We start from the raw sequence: 9,218 nt of genomic DNA, 5'->3' as shown, positions 1-9,218 counted from the left end.
GGTGGTCCGGCTCGCTGACGTTGTTGACCTATGTATTGTATCGCAGTTGCGTAGATTGATGCTCATGATGTTGATCACTGGATTGTCTGGACTCGGTTATTTACGGATCACTGCCATGTAGCTGGAATATTGCTGAGTGCAACCTTAAACAACGAACAAAAACAACAACAGTGGAATGGTCTTCTATGAGGCATCTGTTGTGCCTAGTTGCTGACAACTGGCATGGTAGAAAGCTATTATAGTGTGCTTATATAGCTTTTAACACAACTATACAAAGAAAACTAAGCCTTGAGTAGTGTGATATTGGTATGGTTCATTTTTCAGGGAGGTTAAAACTGAATACAATCTTCATGGTTAGCTGATCAAATCCAGAATGACTTGCAATGGGTTTTCTTGCATAAACTAATATAAAGTCAAACAATGAAAAGTCAAAGTACAAGCCATACCTTGTAACAGTGTAGGAGTCATTAGATCTGAAGATGTTGATCAATATACCATATAAACTCAGAGTAGACATGTTTTGCAGGTGACAGAGCATTGTATCTTGACCAGAACACCCTATTGCAAAGGACAGACATTGGCACAGATGTCTGGTCAGCATATGATTCCTAAGTCTGTAATATACTGCAGATGAACAATTCCTGATCCCAGCCATTCACTGTGCAGAGTTGCACATTTTCATTAATCCCTGGACATGCAACCCAGGAACCTCTGATTGCAGATGAGTTCCCATCCTGGTTGGGCCAGATATATTCCAAGATGCTTGTGGTTATAAACCTTCAGGCTTTCCTTTCGTTTTTCTCAGACACACCATGATATAACAGTACTAAACCAAACTCCATACATCATCCATTTCCTTGGGGCTGTATGTATGTTTTCAAGAAGTGTGTAAAGATTTATAGAAGTCATTAATGAATTGATTTCAATATATTTTGCATTTATGGTTCCAAGTGTAAACGTGAAAACGTATGCACATTGTGTTTACAAACTGTAAGTGTTTGTAACTTAAAACAAGCAGCAAAAGATATTTGGTCACAACAGAGACCATATGATAGATTATGGTCACAACCAGGGTCCGTTCTGTATAGAAGTATTGTCCATGCTTGTATCTATAGGTCATACGTTGTGAACATAGATGACTGGTATTGTTTCTGACAAATTTATAACTTATGACCTATATATTCATTTATATCTTATATCATACAGGTCATACTTATAAATATATCAAAACTGAAACAAAACAATAACGAAAAATAGATGACTGGTATTGTTTCGAATGATCAAACGTCTGTATAAATGTCTTCCCGATAATGGAAGCACTCTAATTAACTCCAGGCTGGACGACGCTGTCCCTCAGCAATATGTCCAACAATCCCGCTGATGTTAAACTGATTAACGCTGTCGTCCGCTATGACCACGAAATGCACGAGATTTTAAACCCACGTGCATATACGCATAGCGACGGGTGTATTCGAGCGCGCTGACCCAAGCTAAAAAACGAAAACATCTGATTCCTTCGGATTTAGGCATAGAGTGGACACCAAAACGTATGTATAGTAAAATAATATAAAAGTATGTAAAATATGGTTACAAGATGTGTTTTGACAGGCAAAAAGCTGATGGCATTGTCTTTTTCTGTAAAAATGGAATAAAATTTACATGGTTAGCCGACGGAATGCCTCCGAATCACTAAGAATATAATTTTTTGCATAAAGAAGTAGCCTATAGCATTTATTGTAAAAAGTCAGAATGGAAACAATATGGTGCAGCGCAAATGACATCATTAGAATCTATATTGCTCTAGATTATAGAGCGTGGTCCCTCTGGATGCAGTCTGAAAGGACGAACATTGACACAAAAGCCTGGCAGGTCAACGCGTGTTCTTAATCTTTCAATATACGAAAGATACTGCTTGGGATCAAAAACGTATTACCGCAAATTGTGCTCATCTGTTTAAATAGAACAGATGAGACAAGTATAATGTATCATGTACCACAAAATACTAACAAACAAGTTTATCAAAAGTTGCCCGTCAAAATGGCAATTTATGACCAGAACTGTAACGTAAAATAATAACTGAACACGAATTCATTACCCGAACAAACTACTCTCTCTCTATCTTGTGCGACGTGGCTTCGTTGTCTCATGCTCCGAATGGTTGTCAAGAGAAGGTGATTCCACTCTTCAGTGAGTGCATTGCCGAGTTAGCGTTGAGCGTCCAGGAGGACATGCAGGGCGTCTCGACAGGGCGAACAGTAGCTCGTTCCATATTTATTCGAATGGGCATTCAAGTCCTTAAGAAACATAAACATGTATAGAGAGACATGCCCCTTAGTCCGATGTCCACCCATGATTGTGTGACGTCATGGCTGATGATGCAGGACCGTGTGCCGTTGTTGTTTCCTGTCCTATGGACGTGGTGGTGGTGGTGGAGAAAGGTCCATGGTTGGTGGAGCCTCGCAATGCAGAGTCTGCAGAACCCCCCAAGTTGTAGACAACCTCAGTATGGTCTCGTTGTCCTGCTATATCTTCTATGACGAGGTGCATTGACTTCTCCACCAGAACACGTTGAAGGTAGTCATCAGCACTGAAAGGCTTGGAGGACGTAAGGTACCCCCTTGTCTATTTAAAGCGACCCTATAATGTACAGACGTCTCCCTCTGCCACTGCCTCAAGTCATCTCACACCATGTGCAGTGAAACCTTGTTAAACCGAAGGTTACAATTATCGGTAATTTCTTCCCAATAATTATGTGCCATTGGGCACTCTCTCCTTCCTTAGAAAGTTTTTTTATGTATTGTTGGTACTGTGGTTTCCCCTAGTTATTGTTATATTAATTATCGTTTTACGCACGGGTCTCCCACTCGTCACTACACAGAAGAGATGATCAATGTTTAAAATAGGTTTTGCAATTTTTTCATTTTTATTTTCATTTTTTTTAAAGAAAAAGAAAAGAAGCCTATAGGGGAACCTTGAAATTTATTGGCATAATGGCATACTGACTATCCTGTCGTAGGTGTCTGTGGCTGACTATCCTGTCGTAGGTGTCTGTGGCGAATGTTGACGACTCATCTCGAAATCCTCTGCTGGGTTAATGTCCGAAGGTGTGGAAAGCCATGGCAAGAAATTTTAATTATGACGGAAGTCCAAAGTTACACGAGCTGTGTATGGCCATGTTGACTCTCGCTGTCAGGTGATAGGAGGTGACGTTGAAACACGTGGTCGATGTACCGATTTGCTGTCAGATTCCCCAGAATGATCACTAAGTCAGATCTCCGTGTGTAAGATATGGCTCCCCTCACAACACTTTCGCCACCTAATCTGTCGACCCAGTGCTAAAGGTTCATGACCCGTCTGGACACTGGAGATAAAATCGTGTGCTATCACTGAACCAGACTCGCCGCCAGGTCTGAAAGTCCATGCCTGTACCGGTATATGTCACATATGCTGTCGTTGATGCAAACGTTTCAATACAGTGCCTGATATGGGTCTCCTGGGCCCCCCTCTCGATTCAGTAGTTGAAAGACCCGGATGTAGTAACCGTGTTCAGGGGTGCTGACTTGATCAACCATATCTCGAAAGAACTTGAAGCGGGTATATCAATCTCATAAACGAGAAGACCGCCTCCGTGGTGTAGTGGTTAGAGCGTCCGCTCGGAGAGCGGAAGGTCGCGGGTTCGATCCCCGACCGCGTCATACACAAAGACGTTAAAATATGGTACTTGTTAGTCCCTGCCTGGCGCTCGGCATTAATGGGTACAACAAGGACTGGTCGGCTCGGAGTCAGTATAATGTGTCTGAGTGGGGTATTCATGCTTCACTGCGGCATGGTATCTCAGTGGGCTAGCACTATAAAACCAGCTTCTGTCTGGGCTAGTACAAGCAGCCGCACATACACATACACACGCATGCACATCGTTATTTATATGCTAAACGTCCGTAACCCTTCATCCCTCTCCCAAACCAAGATCTACCCGTATAATATACTCACCTTCTTTGCAGCGTCCTTTTTTGAACAGCTTCGTACTTACATTTATGTCCATTTACTATGAGTTATCCGCCCTTGCGCCGGTGCTGCAAAAGTACCTGTTGCAGCTCACTACTCTGCTCCCACGATATACATCTGGTGAGCATGGTTTGGGTGAATTGGGGTTGAGGGCTATGTTGGGGAGTGGGTTGATAGGGACTGGATAGGTGAGGGACTGGGTAGGTCAGTGAATGGGTGGGTCAGGGAAGGGGTAGGTAAGGGAATGGGTAGGTGAGGGACTGGATAGGTCGGGGAATGGGTAGGTCGGGGAATGGGTGGGTCAGGGAATGGGTGGGCGAGGGAATGGGTGGGTCAGGGAAAGGATGGGTCAGGGAAAGGGTGGATTCAGGGAACGGGTGGGTCAGGAAATGGATGGAAATAGAGTTGAAAGACATGACTTGCTTACCCGTTTCTGTAAACTGAAAAATGAATTGAAAATTAAATCGTTTTGAAAGTTTTGAATGTGTCTCTAAAAATGAAGTGAATGCTTAAAAACAATGAATTGCAACCATAAACTATATGATGTTTGATCAGTAGGGCCTATATCTCTCTTCGTGTTTCACCTTTGGACTAGCACTTACAATTACCCAGCGGGTATCTGTGTCAACGTTTGATATTTGAACGTGTCAATTCTGTCGCCACAGACTTACAGCGAAGGATCGACAGTCGATCAATATTAGCCCTAACCCACTGTCGCAACTGATAAGCCTGTTGCACGAACAAGCTGAAGACTTCCTTGGGATTTGGAGGTCTCCAGCAACCCACGCTTGACGTTTGCGGCGTCTAAATGTATTTCTTTTTATCTGACATATTGATTTCATATCGTCGTACCACGCCAACGTTGGCATTGCTCTAACACCTACCACGGATCCATACTCAATATTGTACAGACTGCCGTCATATAACGGGAATATACATGCAGGTATTAAAATTACTCACTCACTCTGGAGTCCATGTAACGATGTAATCCTAGCCCGTGTCTGATTGCACGTGTCTACAACATCTCACGTACATTAGAGGTTGTCATCGAGTTATACTAAAAGTATGGAAGACCTAAAATGACACGTGACCTAAACGGTTCACAATGGAATTAACGTTGTACACATCAGTCGTGCAATATTTGAATGAAAGCCCCTCGGCAAAACTGCAATTAATGGAGTACACCGCATAGTAACATTTGGATTTTATATTATCTAAGTTTGGGCCTAAAAGTCGACTGTCAAACAGCTATAAAACGTCTAGTTTTAGGGAGTGAGTGAGTTCAGTGTACGCCGCACTCAGCAATATTCCTGCTATATGGCGGCGGTCTGTAATCTAGTTTTAGGGAACAACGCTCAAACTGTCTGCCTCGTATTTCAGATGCAGTTCTGCCTCATCCTCATCCTCATCACATCCACATCCACATCCACACTTGCAGCTGCATCTCAGGCATCCAGTGCGGCTACCCCGTCGGTTGGGTCATCACTGCATGGTTTATGCTGTAATCATGACCACGTGTCACCCTCTACCTTGTCACGTGCAGGTGTCGTGGACTAAAGAATGAATGAATCCTGCATCTAAGGAAACCCACTCTCGTCCCGAAACATCAACACCCACCTGAACGATGACGACATGAAGTCGCGAATCCTTTGATCGTGGTTGCGAATCCTAATTTAAGATATTTTCAACTAAACATCAAATGCATGATAACGTCAGTGGGGGGTATCAGCTCCTCAGCTTATCATAACAGAATGCAACAATTAAAATTAATGATGTTATCAAGTACACTCTCCGCATGGGTACAATATGCGAAGCCTCTTTTGTTTCCTAAAAGCGTAATCCGTGAAGATCCGGCTTAACACTGTTTTTCGGCAACCTATACTTAACCTAAAAGACGACTTATAGGTCGAATGGTCAGGCTCACCGACTTGGTTGACACATGTCATCGTATCCCAGGGGCGTAGCTACCATTATAAAAAAAAGCCCGGGCTTACACATGATTTTTGCTATGAAAGTTTGGCAAACCCTCAATACTATGTAAATATGAACCTTTGCAACCTATCGGGCTTATATAACAAAATGGCTTGCTATGCGCCTGTATCCCAACTGCGTAGATCGATGCTCATAATGTTGATCACTGGATTGTCTGGTCCAGTCTCGATTATTTGCAGACCACGTCATACAGCTGGAATATTGCCGAGTGCGGCTAAACAACAAACAAACAAAAAAGCACAAAGCGCCCTCAAGCAAAACGCCAGGTCAGTGCCACGACTTTCCTCTGTGCTAAATTAAAAAGTTAAGCTAAGTTAAGATAGCCGTAACTCTGAAATCGTTTTGTGTTTTGTCTTTCATCTCATTTTTTTATTTCTCTATAGATTTTGGTCAATACTGTATTGGAAATCAAGGTACTGGTTTGTGAAAAAACACAAAAACAAACAACAAAACTGTATCATGTTCATAGTGTGTAACTGACAAAGCACAAAGAACACATTTAAAATTGATACCGAAAAATAAATTAACGATGGGGGGTCTCACGTGTTTCTGTTAGTGGTTATTGATTGTAAATTAATTTACATCCCCAGGAAGTACAAGATATACAACCAACTAGAAATTTAATGACCCGTTTCCATGGTTACGTGATTTTATTAGCTCCATCTGGTGTAATATCTACGCCATATGTGAACATTTGGCTAAGTGACATTTAACGCTCCACCTACACATATTTGATTTAGTCTTATCCGCTTCCAGTAAATTACAGTTTGCTCACTTCTGTTTCAGAAAACATGGGCGCATGCACATGCGCTGTTTATATTAGCAGCAGCCATACGTAATTGGGAATGACCTTCATTGTTTATCATTAATTGGTTTTTTATTAAATTAAATCATAATATTTAGTTAGTGTATGTTAATAAATTTTGGAGTCAGATGTTCTTTGCGTTTGGAAAAATATAAAAGAAACCTGTTTATTGTTTATATTAAAGGTGGTATGTTTGTTTTTACCGCCGAACTCCTCCAACAACATTCCAGCTATGTGCCGGTGGTCCGTAAATAACTGGAATCTAGGGGGGACAATCCGTGATTGACATCATGAGCACCGGCCTACGCATCTGGGATAGAATGACATGTATCAAAAATGTCCCTGATCGCGTCACTCGCCTATTACAATAAGGATGAGATTCTGAATATCAATTCCAACCCCGATATTCACAGGTCGGCTGAATCTAGCATGAACTAAGCTTGGCTTGCTGGCGAACAATTTGAACCCAGTATGTTACGCTAAGAAATATAATAATACTTTGTGTTCTTTTCGAATATTATTTTTAAACAAATTGTGAGTGAAGTATGGTTTTACGCCGCTTTTAGCAATATAATCAGCATTATCAAGGCGAGAGGACGCCAGAAATGGAGCTTCACACATTGTACCCATGCAGAAAATCGAACCAGGGTCTTCGGCGGTGACGAGCGAACGCTGTAACCACAAGGTTAGAATTGATCTTCAGTAACCCATGCTTGTCTTAAAGAGGCGACTGAAGGGATTGGGTGGTCAGGCTCGCTGACTTGGTTTACACATGTCATCGGTTCCCCATTGCGTAGATCGATGTTCATGCTGTTGATGACCGGATTGTCTGGTCAGACTCGATTATTTACAGACCGCCGCCATATAGCTGGAATATTGTCATTTACACACTATCCAGTTCACCAAAAGCTCCTCTCACCACCTAGAACCACCCCGTCGTTCCACCCAGAACAACAAACAATCTCCTACCCCACAAAACACACATCGTCAACCCCACGTCTGAGCCTACTCTCACCACCTAGAACCACCCCGTCGTTCCACCCAGAACAACAAACCACCCTACCCCACAAAACACACATCGTCAACCCCACGTCTAAACCTACTCTCACCACCTAGAACCACCCCGTCGATCCACCCAGAACACCAAACCATCTCTACCCCACAAAGCACACATCGTCCCCCACGTGCTAAACCACTCCATCCGCCGACCCAGAACAACAAACCACCACTACCCCACAAAACACGTATCGTCACCCCACGTCCGAACCCACTCTCACCACCAGGAGCCACCCCTCTGCCCACCCAGGGCCAAAACAAACCACCCCTGCCCCAAAGAGCTTACAACGTGGTAATGCTATATATGACCTTTCGAAGACTAATTAGAATGTTATGCATAGACATTATACAGTATTAATTAATGAGTGTATTTAATCTCACCGTGAATGTTTTAAGCAATGCTTTACGTACCTGTAGAATATTACCGAAATACAAAAATAATACTTAGGTAAGGTTATTTTTCCGCTTTAGACATAATTATCCCAAACATATACACGCACGTACGCACGCACGCACGCACGCACGCACAATCATAGACTAACATGTAGTCCCATAAATAAATAAATAAATAAATAAATAAATAAATAAATAAAATAAATAAATAAATAAATAAATAAAATAAATTCTTATTTTTTTTAAAACATCGTCATAATAATACATGGAAGTACGTCAACAAAATAACAAAGTTAAATCCAAAGCGATTCAGGTTCTGCAACGTGAGGCTATCTAGACTTGCAAAATCACCCAGATGAAAAATTGGATTAATATATTAATTTACCTTGGAAGCTCTAGGGATTACGGTAGCAGGGGCCCCGTAGCAACCTGTGACAACTGAAAAAATGTCCCCGCACAAACACCACGGATACTGAGACCCTATACTGCCTGTTTGTGCGTTCTTTGACGTGCGTTTTCAATAGGCTTTGAACAAGTGAGCCGTGCAAGGGTTAACACAGCGACCTGCATAGACAGGTTTGACTTGCTTCTAATGGTACAAATGTACAACCACGTGCATTAAAGAACACCAAGCATTGGCACGCAATACACGTGAAAAAATGGCAGCCAGGTCGTATAAAGTTTAACGCTATTCCGGGTGTATTGATATGCTATTGTACACGAGAAACGACGACATGTTTATCTATCTCCGGGTTACCCGCCACGCTTGGCTTGGTCCAGTCATACCATCCACTGACATACTTCGTGACCCGACGCGATCGGTTGTGGTCTTCGGGTTCAAACTGCATTGACGATTAAGTGGAGGTATCTATACACACACCTGTGTTTTGACGGCCACAGGGCGTGCTGTAACCGGCATTGTGACCCCCAGACAGGTGATAGCCGTCGTTGAAAACGGAACAGGTTC

This window comes from Haliotis rubra, unplaced genomic scaffold, assembly GCF_003918875.1.
Source record: "Haliotis rubra isolate DU_JTF1 unplaced genomic scaffold, ASM391887v1 Scf55, whole genome shotgun sequence".
Classification (NCBI taxonomy): domain Eukaryota; kingdom Metazoa; phylum Mollusca; class Gastropoda; order Lepetellida; family Haliotidae; genus Haliotis; species Haliotis rubra.
Note: the sequence above shows the minus strand (reverse complement) of the source record.